The sequence below is a fragment of the Halichoerus grypus genome, chromosome 1 (assembly GCF_964656455.1).
Source record: "Halichoerus grypus chromosome 1, mHalGry1.hap1.1, whole genome shotgun sequence".
In the NCBI taxonomy this organism is placed as follows: domain Eukaryota; kingdom Metazoa; phylum Chordata; class Mammalia; order Carnivora; family Phocidae; genus Halichoerus; species Halichoerus grypus.
Genome location: NC_135712.1, coordinates 164,557,682 through 164,574,575, shown reverse-complemented (window position 1 = coordinate 164,574,575; position 16,894 = coordinate 164,557,682). Strand labels below are relative to the sequence as shown.

At 39.9% G+C, this 16,894-nt stretch overlaps 1 protein-coding gene across 1 annotated transcript in view; it reads left to right on the top strand.

The window, feature by feature from the left end:
- SYN2 (synapsin II) overlaps positions 1 to 16,894 on the top strand; it is a 192,614-nt gene that overhangs the window by 16,719 nt on the left and 159,001 nt on the right. The gene's annotated exons all lie outside the window — the stretch shown is intronic.

Below are 16,894 nucleotides of genomic sequence, written 5' to 3'. Positions count from 1 at the left end.
AACTATTGTTGGCATCCCTATTACTTGGCCTTTAATTTTCAGCAGACTGAGTTAATCTTTGCTTAGCTAGGAGTTGTTAATGGTTATTGGCAATTCCTTTTCATAGGTTTTTGCCTTTTCATAAAAACTGGAAAATAGAAAAACTTCTCTAATCCTACCTAATGAATAGTGGAATTTCAGCACTAAGATGGGGGGAAAAGAGAATAATTCTTTATTTTTTTTAAGATTTTATTTATTTACTTGACACAGAGAGAGTGAGAGACAGAGAGATAGAGAGCAAGCACAACCAGGGGGAATGGCAGGCAGGGGAGAAGCAGGCTTCCCGCTGAGCATGGGTCCCGATATGGGGCTCGATCCCCGAACCATGGAATCATGACCTGAGCTGAAGGCAGCCGCTTAACCGACTGAGCCACCCAGGTGCCCCAAGAGAATCATTCTTTATTGCCACTTGTCCACATACTCTTTGAAAGAATAAACTGTGAGTTAACTTGGCAAAGTGGACTAAGACTGATTTTCTTGTAGCTTTCAGATGGCTTATGCATTCAGATTTGGCTGAAAAAAAAAATGCACTCAACTTAACCTTGACCCTGGAAAGAAATTGTAGCATTTAGGATTCTGTAATAAGGTCATTCATTTAAGTAAAACTTTGTAATTTATTCTATACTTTGACTTGCATGTGTCCCTGCACTTAATTGTCATCTTAACCTTGTAAGTTGGTATAGCTTCCTGCTTTGATTAGGAAACCAAGGCTCAGGTAGATTGTGATTCACTTACAGTTACAATGTGAAATAGGTAGAGCTACATCTAAAATCTAGATTCTTCTTGGGGCGCCTGGGTGGCTCAGTCGTTGAGCGTCTGCCTTCAGCTCAGGTCATGATCCCAGGGTCCTGGGATCGAGCCCCACATCAGGCTCCCTGCTCCGCGGGAAGCCTGCTTCTCCCTCTCCCACGCCCCCTGCTTGTGTTCCCTCTCTCGCTGTGTCTCTCTGTGTCAAATAAATAAATAAAATCTTTAAAAAAAAAAAATCTAGATTCTTCTTTGTGCTCTTTTCTCCTTACTCACTGCCCCTTTTCTCTATGCAGCTAAACTCCTTTCTGAGCTCTGCATTGGTCAATTATGACGCTTTTGCCTAAAAGCACTAAGGATGGATAAAAAAATTGCTTAAGCTGGAAAGAGCCTGTATGGTCTGTGACAGGTGCTGCGTAGGTTGGTTGAAAAACAACTTAAAGATTAGCTCCTTTCCCTATGTGTTTTTGTTAATGCTTATAATATTTTTATGACTTAAAATCCTTCTGGTATCTTTGGTATATTTCAGACTGATTTTAAGTTGTCAGGAAAGGGGATTTTCACTCCAGAGCTCAGTTCCTTTAAAGCTCCTTATTTTCCTTTATACCTGGGAATTTATTTCTTAGCCAGAGTTCAGGGTGGTATCAGACTTAAGTTCCTACTGAAAAGACTGTTCCCTGATGATCTATTTTTTTCTGCCTGCTTTTTTTCCACATAGCCTGTCTCTTTTGCTACACCCCACCCCTTAATTCCAGCTTTAGTTATATGCAAGGTTCTGAGAGTCAAAGGACAGTGAGTTTGGGGGTAGGGAAAGAATATGAAGCTCCTGTCCCTTCTGATTCCATGTGTTCCCTCCACATCCTGGGAATACCCTGCTGCTGTGTCCACTTCCCAGCATCCTATGTCGTTCTCCAAACCCTTAAAGAGCATCTCAGCAGTGGCCTTGAAATAAAGACTTCCCAGAGATTTTTTAATGGTGGGTTTGTTTTTTCCCATATTTAGAGCTTAAAAAAAAAGGCACATAGAGATCAGCCTTTGTTTACTTTTAGCGGTCCACTTCCCCTCCCCTCCTTGAGGATATTTATTGTGAGTTTTCCCATGTATTTCATTCATTCTTTCACGAATTATTCTGTAGGGACTGGTGCTGTAATGCCGAGCACAAGAGACATTGACCTGTCTTTGCAAAGCTTATAGTTTATTTTGGAAGATAGTAAATTAAATAAGCAATGTAGTAAAGTGGGATTTATTGTTATATCAACGTGATTAAAGAAAGTTTTAAATAGAACATATTTCTCTCATAATATCACCATAGCAATAGAGCAGCTGCTTTCACATTTTTCCATATTCTCTTCCAATATTTGTCCATATGCATAACATATATTTTACATAATTGTGATTGTTGTCTAGCTATAATATTATTTTTTTCTGCTTATAATTTTTACATGTTGTTACTTATATATTTTTTATAGCTGTTGTACCATGATTTATCCAATTATATTTCTTTTTTTTTTTTTTAAAGATTTTATTTATTTTGACAGAGAGAGAACACAAGCGGGGGGAACAGCAGGCAGAGGGAGAAGCAGACTACCCACTCAGCAGGGAGCCCGATGCGGGGCTCGATCCCAGGATCCTGAGATCATGACCTGAGGTGAAGGCAGCCGCTTAACCATCTGAGCCACCCAGGCGCCCCATCCAATTATGTTTCTGTTAGAGAACTGTGTTGACTTATGATTTTTCATGTTTATTATATAGTAAGGCTATCAGCATTCTCCATTTTCAGGAAAGGAACTACTTGATCAAAAATTATAATATATGTAGCTTTGATAGAAGCTATACTGCTTCCTATAAAATGTTTTCTAGTTTGTAGTCCATCAACCATTTTTACCTCCCTTTTCAGCACATTATTATTTTTTTAAGTGTTAATAGGTATAAAAGCCATATTTGAGTGTTTTAACATGCATTTCTATGAGTACAGGTAAGGTTGAATGTTTTCCCTAATGTTTGTTTATAAATATGTGAAATTATTGCTCTGGACTTTTAGCAGTTTACTTGTTGATTTGCTTACTTGATGGTTTGATTTTGAATGGGACATTCATTGTTGATGAAGAGGAATGGGTCACAGTGGCTAGAATGTCTTTTTGGGGATTTGATCTAACTTAGCAAAAACTTCAGTGATTGTGGAGCCAAGAGTCAGATTCTTTGAGCTAAAGTCAGTACTATAGGGATGCCTGGGTGGCTCAGTCGGTTAAGCATCTGCCTTCAGCTCAGGTCGTGATCCCAGGGTCCTGGGATCGAGTCCCATATTGGGCTCCTTGCTCAGCGGGGAGCCTGCTTCTCCCTCTGCCTGCAGCTCCCCCTGCTTGTGCTCTTGTGCTCTTTCTCTCTAATAAATAAATAAAATCTTAAAAAAAAAAAGTTAGTACTACATGTAGGGCTGACACCTGTGGGGTCTATACTAGGCTGTGAGTTCTTTCAGAGCAAGGGCCATGTTTCATTCTTTGCCTCAGCTTTTAGCACACTGGCCGATAGTAGGCCTCAAAAAATTGTTGAAGGAATATGAATTTCTTGGGGGTACTGGATAAGCTCCGTCTCTAAATATTATTTTCACCTCTTCTTAAATTGCCTAAACTTTGACATTTTAGAGTCGTTCTTTAGGTCTTTTTTTTTTTTTTTTTAAGATTTTGTTTATTTGACAGAGAGACACAGCGAGAGAGGGAACACAAGCAGGGGGAGTGGGAGAGGGAGAAGCAGGCTTCCCCCTGAGCAGGGAGACAGATGCGGGGCTCGATCCCAGGACCCTGGGATCATGACCTGAGCCGAAGGCAGACGCTTGACTGACTGAGCCACCCAGGCGCCCCCGTTCTTTAGGTCTTAAAGATTTTCTAATCTTGGAGGCCTCTGGGAATTTATTAATACCTATAGGAGGATGACTATGGTGCTCTCAGGCAACATATTGGGGATTATAACCACACTATGAGAGAAACACTCTGTAGGGATAGAATATAGAATAGACACCTAGTGGTGGAGGAGTGGAAATGGGGTAAGGTAAGAGAGATGCTCAGAAGAGTAGTAGGAAGTTGTCAGAAATAAACCTCTTCTATTACAAAGAATCCCAGGAGTATGAGAACTGGAAAGTAATCTTAGTGGTCACCTGAGCCTTGGTGTCATTATGCATAAATGTCAATGAGAATGCCTGCTTTCTAGGGTTATCGCGAGACTTTATTGAAATAAAGTAGGTTATGAAAGTGCTTTGTAAACTCAAAAGTGCTATGGGAAAAGAAATCATTGTTATAATCACTATCTCATGTAAGACACAAAGAATAGGGAGATAAAGTTACTTTTATTTTTTCCCAGGAGCTGGATTTATTCTTTATATTTTGCTGCCAATCTTTATCATTTGAAGATGAAATAGAACTTTCTAAACTACTATTTTCCCCCAAGGAAATAGTAAAGAAGGATGGAGGATGGGAGGGGGGTAACTTTAGGGAGTGAATAGACTTTGTTAGCTTTTTATCACTTTTGCAAATGATGAGTTATCTTATAGTTAGTGGGAATAGTGAAGGTTTTGGACCAAGGGAGTAATTCGATCACGATCAGTGACTTCCTAAGGGAGGTTCATCTGGAGACAGTGTTGAAAATTGGGAGGAGGGGGCGCCTGGGTGGCTCAGTCATTAAGCATCTGCCTTCAGCTCAGGTCATGATCCCAGGGTCCTGGGATCGAGCCCCGCATTGGGGTCCCTGCTCAGCAGGAAGCCTGCTTCTCCCTCTCCCACTACCCCCTGCTTGTGTTCCCTCTCTCGCTGTGTCTCTCTCTGTCAAATAAATAAAGAAAATCTTAAAAAAAAAAAAAAAAGAAAATTGGGAGGAGGAAGAACTGTGTCAGCCTGGAGACTTTATGGGCATGTTTTTAATATCTTTTTTTTTTTAAAGATTTTATTTATTTATTTGACAGGGAGAGCGAGAGAGCACAAGCAAGGGGGCACAGTAGAGGGAGAGGGAGAGGGAGAAGCAGGCTCCCTGCCAAGAAGGGAGCCCGATGCGGGGCTCAATCCCAGGACCCTGAGATCATGACCTGAGCCTAAAGCAGAAGCTTAACCATCTGAGCCACCCAAGCGCCCCTAGGAGCATGTTTTGATTGTCCATCTCTGAGATACTGGAGGCTCGTAATAATGGGACCATGGCAGTGAAGAAGGAGTGGATACAAGAAGGTCAGAGAGTATAGTCCTAGGCTAAAGGAGCTGTGGGACCTTATGACCTTCAGTCAGTTATCTCTCCAAGAGGTTTGTCTTCCCTGAAAACTTTATAAACATTGAAGTATAAAAGTGCACAAATAATAAGTGTATAGTCCAAAGAGCTTTCGCAAAGTATAAAGTACAACCCAAGTCAAGATATACAACATAACCAATATCTGCTAAGCTTCTATGGTACCCCCTCAGTCATTACTTCTCCTCTCCCAACAGGTAACCACTATTTTGACTTCCTTCACCATATATTAGTTTTGCCTGACTGAGCTTATATAAATAGAGCCATGCAATATAAACTGTTTTTTGTTTGACATTATGTTCATGAGATTCATCTATTTTCTTATATGCAGCATTACTTCATTCTTTTTCATTGCTCACTTATATTCCATGGTTTGAATATATCACAATTTATTTATCTATTCTGCTTATAGATACTTAAGTTGTTCCCAGTTTGGGGATGTTATGAAAAATGCTGCTGTGAACAATTGTTGTATATGTCTTTTGGTGGATATAGGCTCTTGTTTCCTACCCAGGAGTGGAATTTACTGGGTTAGGGCAATATGTATGTTCATCTTTAATAGGTACTACCAAACTGTTCTATCCAGCTTTATAGAGTTTACCAGTTTAAATTCCCACTAGCAGTCTATAAGAGTTCCTTACCAATACTTAATGTCTTTGTCACTGTGGGTGCTATAACAAAAAACATAGGCTGGGTGGCTTAAACAACAGAAATTTATTTCTCACAGTTCTGGAGGCTTAAAATCTAAGATTGGGGTGCCAACATAATCAGGTTTTGGTGAATGTCCTCTTCTTGGTTTGTAGATGCTGCCTTCTTGCTATATCCTCATATGGTGGAGAGAGAGTTCTGGACTCTTCAAACTCTTAAAAGAGCACAAATCTCATTATGGGAGCTCTACCCTTATAACCTCATTTAAATCTAATTACTTCCCAAAGGCCCTACCTCTAAATACCATCACATTGGGGATTAGGGCTTCAACATATGGATTTTGTGGGTGGGGGATGGGGGTAGACATAAACTTTCAGTTCATAATGAGTTGTATAATTACTCAGTATTGCAGTATTTTAAATATCAAAGGCTTTTTTTTTTTAAAGATTTTATTTATTTATTTGACAGAGAGAGACACAGTGAGAGAGGGAACACAAGCAGGGGGAGTGGGGGAGGGAGAAGCAGGCTTCCTGCTGAGCAGGGAGCCTGATGCGGGGCTTGATGCAGGGCTTGATGTGGGGCTTGATGCGGGGCTTGATGTGGGGCTCGATCCCAGGACCCTGGGATCATGACCTGAGCCGAAGGCAGATGCTTAACAACTGAGCCACCCAGGCGCCCCGAATATCAAAGGCTTTTATGTTTTAAGAAACTTGAACAGAAAGGGCTCTATCTAACATAGGGGGGAAGAGGACTGCTGGTTATTGAAGGCCTACTATATACCAGGTACTGCCTGAGTGCTTTTACTTACTTGTCTTGTTTAATCAAGATAATACTCATGTGAAATCAGTGTTACTGCATTGATTTTACAAGCCATAAAACCTACTCACGATACTCACAGGTTAGTCAGGCAGCTCATAATTGCCAACCAGAATCCAACCTAGGTCTTGAATCCGAACCAGTCACATCACATAGAAACTGCGTTTTGTCAGTGAGGTGCCTTTTGCTTTTTTTTTTTTTTGGTGGGTAGAGGGGGCTCTTCTTGAAGACCCTGAAAGCCCATAACATAGGTGGCCCCCTTCTGAGACTTAGGACTTAGCTGGCTCTGCAAACAGCAGCCTCCTAACCAGGCAACCCCCTCTTCCCCACTCCCCACCCCCAGTTCCTTAGGTCCTTTCTTGCCTCCCCAATGAATCTCTTAGCAGTCAGTCATTAAGACTGTCTCAAGGTAGATATTATACTGGCATATCCTCTGCTCCAGCTGGCAGGCTGATAGAAGAAGCTCCAATAGAATTTTTAAGGCTATTTAAGCCTCTTATTTCTCTCTCACACCAGTTTTCTTCATGTAGCTTTTTACCCCCAAGAGTAGGAAATCAAGAATGACATGTAATAGGGCTAGAAGGGAGGAGACCTGGGTCCTGGCCCTAATACTAAATTGTTATATACTCTTAAATACCACATTTCCCTTCTCTTGATCAGTTTTATAATTTATAAAAAGAGGGGGTTGGATTGGAGTTAGTGGTTCCATGGACCATCCTCAGGGCCTACTGTGGGAAGACCCAAGTAGGAAATACTTTGGAGGATTCTCTGTATATTATTACAACCAGAGCAGCTCTGGTTTTATTTGTCGTGTCTGTATTGAGCTTCCTCCTAAGATTTTAGTTAAAGCAAAGGATTATGTAACAAATATATGCTTGAAATCCACTAGACTTAGAAGATCTCTTAAAAGTGAAAGTAGTACTTTATGAAAGATTACGAATGGCACAACTAGGATGAACAAAATTTCACCTTAAACTTTTTCTTTTTCTTTTTTTAAGATTTATTTATTTATTTATTTGAGAGAGAGAGCAGGGGGAGGGGCAGAGGGAGAGGGAGAGAGACTCTCAAGCAGACTCCCCACTGAGCATGGAGCCCGCTGCGGGGCTCAATCCCACGATCCTGACATTATGACCTGAGCCGAAATCAAGAGTCGGACGCTTAACCAACTGAGCCACAGGTGCCCCTCACCTTTAACATTTTCTTGGTGTACACAATGCCTTCATGCTATCCTCTGACTATCATGAGGGAATGGAGGAGGTATAATTAATTTTGTCTAGGGTAGGAGATTGGGAAGGATTAATCAAAGAGGAGGCATCTGAGCTAGAGTTACAGGAAGAATAGAAATTCACTGGGTGGATTAGGAGATTGGGGGGAATAAGACATATGAGGTAGAGGAATGAGGCAGGAGGGCATGAAAAGACACTGTTATCTTGGAAATACTGTGTTCTTAGTGTAGATATTGTGTATGATGAAAACGGGAAGAAAGAGGAATGCTAGATGATATGGGTTGAGAGGTCAATGGGCTCCTTTGTAAAGGGACTCGAATATTATAGTGATGAGGACTAATGAGGAATTATAAATATCATTTGAATTAGTACTGCTTAATGAATTTTGGGTTCCTCTAGATTCCAGTGTTTGGATGGTAGCTATGGCCGTTGTGAAGCTCACACACTCAGAAGTGATTTTGATCAGAGAGAGCCTTGGTGACCTGGAGTCTACACTAATTTCTTCTTAATTGGCTTAGAGTATTGGATATATGTGTAATGCTTGTGTAAAACAAAAGCGTAGGGGAGTGGAAGAGGCTCTGTTGTTGGGCAGCAAGTCTCCACACTGTAATAAATTCAGTGATGTCCTTACCATTAAAACTTGTCATCACAGGCGGAAGTGGCAAAATTGTAATTTTACCTCCTTTGTGAAAAATTAGAGTCAGCCTTGTGGCTTAGGCTTCTTCCTATCTCCATAACAGATCTCTTCATTCTGTCCCTGGAAACATATGTTTATTTGTAATGCATTGCATTTGTAGTAATTGGAGCAGTGTGCCTTTTCATTCTTCTGTCAAACACCCATCTCCCTGCCTAGAGAGACCCAGAGCATGATGTAACGAGTCTGTGAATTGCATTAGGTTGGGAATCAGGGTTCCCAATTAAACGCTTATAAAGATGTCCCACCCATTTGCCCCCTTTTTATCATCTGTACCCTTGAAATGTCCTATAAGTTCTATGCTGGTTGAGGACAGGTTTCACATTGGGGCACAGTATCTGCCCAGCTGGGGCCAGTGTCAGCTTCATCCATTTTACAAAACTGAGGAGTGAACTGACATTGAAAAGTTACAATGGCCAGGCACTTTACATACATTTTCTCATTGAATCCTTACACTTCCAAAGAGGTGTTATTGCCATTTTATATATAAGCAGATGGTTAAGTAACTTCCCCAAAGTTGCATACAGCTAGAAAGTGGTAAGTGAGGATTTAAATGTTTGTCTGAATTGAAAATCAGTGTTTTTTCTACTTCTTGACTCTGAAAGTAGAATAATTGTGCTATTAGAGTCATAGAAATTTCACCTCTGAATGGGAAGAAGCTTAGGGGAAAAACTTTAGGCATAAAGGTCAGAAAAGAGGTTTTGGAGAATCGACACTTAATCAGAAGTAGAAGGTATACAAAGTAATGAGTTATAAGCAGTTCTAGTATTTACCCCACTTGGGAATGAAACAGATAATGCTGTGGCCAGTGGTGAGTTTAGATAATTTCCAGGTGTGAGTCAGAGTAGGGAGCAAGAGATTGATAGGATATGTAGCTGGGGCTTTCTTAAAAAAAAAAATTGAGATGTAATTTGCATACCTTAAAATTCACCTTTTTAAAGTATACAGTTCACTGGTTTTATTATATTTACAAGGTTGTGTGACCATCAGCATTATCTAATTCCAGAACATCTTCATCATTCCAGAAAGAAACCCCATACCCATACCCCCTTTCCCCAGCTCCAGGCTAATCTACTTTTTGTCTCTGTGGATTTGCCTATTCTAGACATTTTATATACCTGGAATTATATAGTAACCCTTTCTTATACAGCTTGTTTCACTTAACATAGTATTTTCAAGGTTTATCTACATTGTAGTATGTTAGTACTTGGTTCCTTTTTATGAATTTTATTCATTTTTTCCTTTTTATACAATATTGTATGGATTAGCATTTTATTTATCCATTTATCAGTTGATGGACATTTGGGTTTTTAACACTTCTGTGCTATTATGAGTAATGTTGCTATGAGCATTTATGTGCAAGATTTACATTGATATATGTTTTCAGTTCTTTTAGGTGTATACCCATGAGTGGAACTGCTGGGTCATGTAGTAAGTCTATGTTTAACTTTTTGAGGAACTGCCAAACAGTTTTCCAAAGTGGCTGTACCATTTTACATTCCCACCAGGACTGTATGATGACTTCACTTTCTCTACATCCTGAACAACACTGTCTTTTTTTTTTTTTAATTTATTTTTATTTTATTTTTTTAAAGATTTTATTTATTCATTTGAAAGAGAGACAGAGAGAGAGAGCACGAGCATTGGGGAGAGGCTGAGGGAGAGGGAGAAGCAGACTCCCTCCTGAGCAGGGAGCCCAACCTGGGGCTTGATCCCAGAGAAACCTGGAGATCGAGACCTGAGCCGAAGGCAGCTGCTTACCGACTGAGCCACCCAGGCGCCCCTGTTCGTTCGTTTGTTTGTTTGTTTTTAATGGCTATTTTAGTGTGTGTGTGTGTGTGTGTGTGTGTTTGAGATTTATTTATTTTAGAGAGAGAAAGAGACAGTGGGGGATGGAGGAGCAGAGGGAGAAAGAGAAAAGAGAATCTCAAGAGAATCTCAAGCAAACTTCTCACTGAGCACAGAGCCTGATGTGGGGCTCCATCTCACAACCCTGAGATCATGCCTGAGCTGAAATCAAGAGTTGGTTGCTTAATCAATTGAGCCACCCAGGGAGCCTGATGTGGGGCTTGATCCCAGGATCCTGGGATCATGACCTGAGCTGAAGGCAGACACTTAATGATTGAGCCACCCAGGAGCCCCTAGAGCTCATTTTCAGTTATTCATTTGGCTTGTTCAGTTTATGGATTATATATTCCTTTTGTTTCTGAAGCTGCCTCTTTTTTAAAATTTGAATCACATATCTGTTCTTGTTAGCAATGGTATTAATAGATAATAAAAATCATTAATGCTTATTAAAAATTCTGGGGTTTTGAACCATTTTGCATTATTTTTTATATGCTGTGTTCTTATACATGTGGATATCTGTTTTTCCCAGCACCATTTGTTGGAAATGCTTTCCCCATTGAATTGTCTTGACATACTCGTTGAAAATCAATTCATGATAGAATTATGGGTTCATTTTTGGATTCTCAGTTCTATTCTATTGATCCAATGAATTCCAGTGATTCATCATCTATCCTCATACCAGTACCACACTGTCTTCATTATTTACTTTTGTAGTATGTTTGCTTAGTAATGTTGGAAAGTGTAAGAGGAAAGTGTAAGTAAGTCCTCCAACTTTGTCTTTTCCAAGATTTTTGTCTATTCTGTGTCTCTTAAATTTCCTTATGGATGTTAGGATCTGTTTGTCAATTTCTGCAAAGCTGGAATTTTGATACAGATTGCATTAATCTGTAGATTAATTTGAAGATTATTGACATCTAGTAAGTCTTACAATCCATGGACATAGTTGCCTTTGCATTTGTTTTGATTTTGTTTAATTTCTTTCAGTAATGTTTTGTAGTTTTCATTGTATGAGTCTTGTACTTCCTTTTCAACATTTATTCCCAATAATTTTATTCTTTTTGATGCTATCATAAATGGAGTTCTTTTCTTTTCTTTTTTTTTTTTAAAGATTTTATTTATTTATTTGATAGAGAGAGAGACACAGCGAGAGAGGGAACACAAGCAGGGGGAGTGGGAGAGGGAGAGGGAGAAGCAGGCTTCCTGTGGAGCAGGGAGCCCAACACAGGGCTTGATCCCAGGACCCTGGGATCACGACCTGAGCTGAAGGCAGCTGCTTAATGACTGAGCCACCCAGGAGCCCCTGGAGTTCTTTTCTTAATTGGATTTTATTTATTTAGTCTTTGGATTATTCATTACTATATTGAAATACAACTGATTTTTGTATATTGATTGTATCTCCTGCAACCTTGCTGAATTCGTTTATTATTAATTTTTTTTTTTTAAAGATTTTATTTTATTTATTCATTAGAGACAGAGAGAGAGAAGCAGAGGGAGAAGCAGGCTCCCAAGGAGCAGGGAGCCCGATGCGGGACTCGATCCCAGGACCCTGAGATCATGACCTGAGCCGAAGGCAGACGCTTAACCATCTGAGCCACCCAGGCGCCCTCGTTTATTATTAATTTAATTACCTAATTGTGTGCATGTATTCCTTAGAATTTTGTATATATAAGATCATGTCTTCTGTAAGTAGAGATAGTTTTACTCTCTTTCCAATTTGGATGCTTTTTATTTCTTTTTCTTGCCTAATTGTCCTGGCTAGAATCTCTAGTACAATGCTAGGTAAGAGTAGAGAGAGCAGACATCTTTGTCTTATTCCTGATCTTTGGGGAAAGCCTTCAGTCTTTCACCATTAGCATAATGTTAGCTGTGGTTTTTTCTTTTTTTTTTTCATAGATGCCCTTTATAAGGTTGAGGAAGTTCCCTTTGATTCCTTGATTGCCAAGTACTTTTATGATGAAAGGGTGTTGGATTTTGTCAAATGCTTTTTCTGTGTTTATTGAAGTGATCATGTGGTTTTTGTCATTTATTAATATGGTGTACTGCATTGACTGATATTCATATGTTGAACCAACCTTGCATTCCTGGGATAAATTTCACTTAGTCATGGTATATAATCCCTTTTATATATTGCTAGATTTAGTTTGCTAACAGTTTGTTTATAGCTGCAATATATTTAATAGATCTTCTGACATTATACAAAGAGAAATGTAAGTTGCCTCATATTATTCCACCAACTGCTGTGTGCTACCACCTTGCTAAAGGCCTTACATAATGTTAACCTTATTTAAACTTCTACCTTTGTGCTGGGTGGAGGTCATTTAATCTCCCACTGTATGCTAGGTAATGGTGTCCCTATCTTGCAGATGAGAAAACAAAAGGGCAAAGATTTTTTTTTGGTTTTTGTTTGTTTGTTTGTTTGGTTGGTTGTTCAGCACTTATCCTCCCTTAAATAGGGATTGATGCTGCAAGGAAAAGAATTGAGACAGAACCAAATAAAGCAATGGATTTTTTGAAGGTGTGTCCTGAGTTGTAAAACTAGCTTTATGTATGTAGTAACAGAGCTGGACCTGGGTACAATCATAGAGTAGAGATCTTATATCAGGTGAAGTGTTGGGGGTAGAGAGAAAGAAATTAAAGTTTTTCTTAATTGTATGGCCACTCTTTTTTGAGATCAGATAGGATCAGAACCCCTAAATCAAAGCCATCTTTAAGCCTCAGGCTTAAAGAAGACATGTTTCCTGACCTTAAGTAGTGAATGGTCTAGTTGTGGATGACATGCAAGCTGTACAGTGAGATTCTAGGCCTTTAGCAATGGCCCACATTAACCAGGTGGGCACTGGTGTTGGGGGAGCCTGGAATATTCATTGTATACTTAGTAGTTAATAATAATAATAATAATAATAATAATAAGGAGTGATTTGTTATAAAGTATACTGGTTTGGGACACAAGTTGGTGATTTGGGAGATTTGTGCTCATGTTTGAGGAGGAGAGACTCCCTGAGTGTTCAGTAGTTTGATTATCATGAATTAGGATTGTGTGGACATTCAGCTTCCCAAAGGTGATTGGGATTTGATGAGAGATGGGCTGGCAAGTATGTAGTGGCAGACAGAAATGGCAGTGAAAGTAGATTTTGGAGTGGCAAAGTAGGAGGTAGGGGGTCTTTGGATGGGCAAATTAATCTAGTTTTGATGAATAGGATAGAAGAATGGTGATTGGTTACTTCTGATGGAAGCCAGGGTGAGGCAGGAGGGTGTGGTAGAAAGCTTTAATGGTATTGGCAAGTTCTATTCCTTAAAGTGAATGGTAGGTCCATGAGAGTTCTTTTTATTAGTAGGTTTTATAACTTCTGTATATATTACAATTTGAAATATATCTAGTATTTCATTCAAAAAAAGAGGAGAAAATAAGTCAATCAGAGAAAGACATGTATCATATGACCTCACTGATATGAGGAATCCTTAATCTCAGGAAACAAACTGAGGGTTGCTGGAGTGGTGGGGGGTGGGAGGGATGGGGCGGCTGGGTGATAGACATTGGGGAGGGTATGTGCTATGGTGAGCGCTGTGAATTGTGCAGGACTACTGAATCACAGCTGTACCTCTGAAACAAATAATACATTATATGTTAAAAAAAAAAAAAGAAGAAGAAGAAGATAGCGGGAGGGGAAGAATGAAGGGGGGGTAATTGGAGGGGGAGAGGAACCATGAGAGACGATGGACTCTGAAAAACAAACTGAGGGTTCTAGAGGGGAGGGGGGTGGGAGGATGGATTAGCCTGGTGATGGGTATTAAAGAGGGCACTGCATGGAGCACTGGGTGTTATATGCAAACAATGAATCATGTAACACTACATAAAAAAAAAAACCTAATGATGTATGGTGATTAACATAACATAATAATAAAAAAATAACATAAAAAAAAAGAGGAGAAAGAAAGAAAGAGGAATAAAGGAAAATAATTAAGTCCCAGCAAGGAACTAATGTGTTAACAATGGAAATGCCAGGTAGCCAGGAAATGCTTAATGTATGTTTTATTATAGCCATCTTGCCCATTTGGAGTCATTAGGGGACTATGTGCTTCTCTATTGTCTTCCATAACCTATAACTGAAAAATAATTTCTTAGAGCTGGGCTTTGGGAAGAAGAGAAAAGATGAAGGTTTGAAACAGATTTTGTTTCTGCTTCTCAGAGGAGAAAGTGGTGGGTGTGGGAGTGGGAGCTCATGTGTTCAGGCATCAAACTTGGCAGACGACTCCCTCAGAGCAGATGGAGTGAGGATTTCATCGCCTGACAGACTGACTCAGACCTGTCTCCCTGCAGCCAGCCACTACTGGGTATGGTTTGAATCTCAGTCAAAAGCTGCAGGATCGTGTTATTCCTCCTTCTACTCTAGCAGTGGCGAACTCTAACCTTCCCAGTGGCCCAGGACTCCGGAGGAACGAGTATTCCTTCAAGGAGCTGATGACGTATTTGACCTCGGTCATTTGCAGAGATAGTGGCTTTGATGTAATGGGCATTTCTTAGGCTGAAGTGTTTAAGCAGAGGCTGTAACTCCCAATGGATGTTACTCCCATCCATGTTGCTTTAGAGAGGACTTTACATTGGATTGGATTACCTGTGTGTCCTTCATGCTTCTTTTCTGCCCTGAGATGATATGTGAAATGAAAGCTTCTATACAGTCCAGTGATTGGTTTAGTGAGGTCAGCAGAGGAAAAATCCCTGGGAAAGACTTGGAATTACCGGCTGAGAACTAAGCGGCTTTCCAGAAATTATAGATCTTGCTGCCAGTCACGATTTTAGCAACCAGTGAAGATGAACATGTTCTGGATTAGGGCCACAGCCTTTTAGTTGGTATCCTTGCCTTTAGTCTCTCTCCTGCCAATCTAGACTGTAAATGCTGCCAGGCTTTTTTCCTAAAACCCTGCTTTCATCATGGCTCTCTTCATTCAGGTACCTGTGGAAGCTGGTGCTCCGCTTCAAGTCTAGGCATACTGTCTAGCTTTGAAATTTGTTATATCTGGCCTTAATGTCTTCTTCCCTAGCATTCATTCCTTTCTTCTTTAGCTAAAACCTACCTGACCTGTAAGACTTAGCTCAATTTCTTCCTCCTTCAAGATAGCATTGGTCACTGTCTTCTCGGCTTTGTCAAACGTATATGGTCATTTCCAAGTAATTCAGTGGTAAATTATTTTGTAATCTTTATTTGTATTAGTATTGGACTATGAACTCTTTGAAGTCATGGACCATGGTATTTAAGATGATGCCTAGCAATTATCAGTATATTTTGTTAAATAAACATTGAAAGTTTTGTAAATAATAACTAGTATTTGTATATTATTTTAGAATTCCCAAATGCCTTCACATTTATTATCTTAATTCTCCCCCTATTTTTTGATATTCCCATTTAAAGATGAAGAAATTGAATCTTAAAGAGTTGATGTAATTTGCCCAAGGTCTCACAGTTGCTACTGGTAGAGAGAGAACTGGAGCCTAGGTTTTTGGGTCTGTTGAAAATGCTGGTTTGCCTCAGGCTTTCTTAAAATCCCAGTTTTCCTTAAGGTATTTGTTGATATTATTATTCAATTCCGTGGAAATATTACAGGAGCAGTGAAAAGGTAATGTCTTCCTGTGACCTGGACAGTCACAAAAGATGTTGTGAATGTTTCAAACTCAAATGAATTTGAAGAAGGGAGGTTGGGTGGGTTGAATAGTGTCCCCCCCAAAATTCACGTCCACCCGGCACCTTAGAATGTGAACTTTTTTGGAAATAGAGTCTTTGCAGATGTAATTAGTTAAGGATCTTGAGATGAAATCATAGATTTAGGGTGGGCTCTAAATCCAAAGACTGGTGGTACTTATAAGGAGAAGAGGGTACACAGAGAGAAATATAGAGGAGAAGGCCATGTGAAGATGGAGGCAGATGGAGCCATGTAGCTAGGGAGCAGAATTGCTGATAACCAGTAGAAGCTGGAACCCATGGTTCCCTATAACATTCAGAGGGAACATAGCCCTGTCAACACCTTGATTTCAGACTTTTAGCCTCCAAAACTGTGAGAGAATAAATTTTAGAATAAGCTACTACATTTATGGTGATTTGTTATGGCAGCCTTAGGAAACTAAAACAGAAGGGATGAAAAATTAGTATTCACTGAAAGGTCTGTTATATACCAGACATGTCCTAGGCACTTTAATATGTTATTTTACTTTGTCTTCCAACAACTTTATGTGGGTAGGGGTTATTTATCCATATTTTATAGGTCAGAAAAATAAGGCTCAGAAAGATAAAATAAAAAGATTGTATTTTCAGACTTTTTTTTGAAGGGGGAAGTGGGGAGGGGCAGAAGAAGAGGGTGAGAGAGAATCCCAAGCAGACTCCCTGCTGAGCACAGAGCCTGACGTGTGGGCTCATTGTCAGGACCCTGAGATCATGACCTGAGCCTAATCAAGAGTCAGATGATCAACGGACTGAGCCACCCAGGCGCCCCTTAAGACTATTCAAGACTATTCTATCACGTGTTGTCAGCTATGCGCTTTTTTTTTTCCTGTTGATTGCCTGAGGAGCTTATTTTGTGGCCACTAGAGTAACTGGGCACTGAATTATGGTGGTCCATCCCT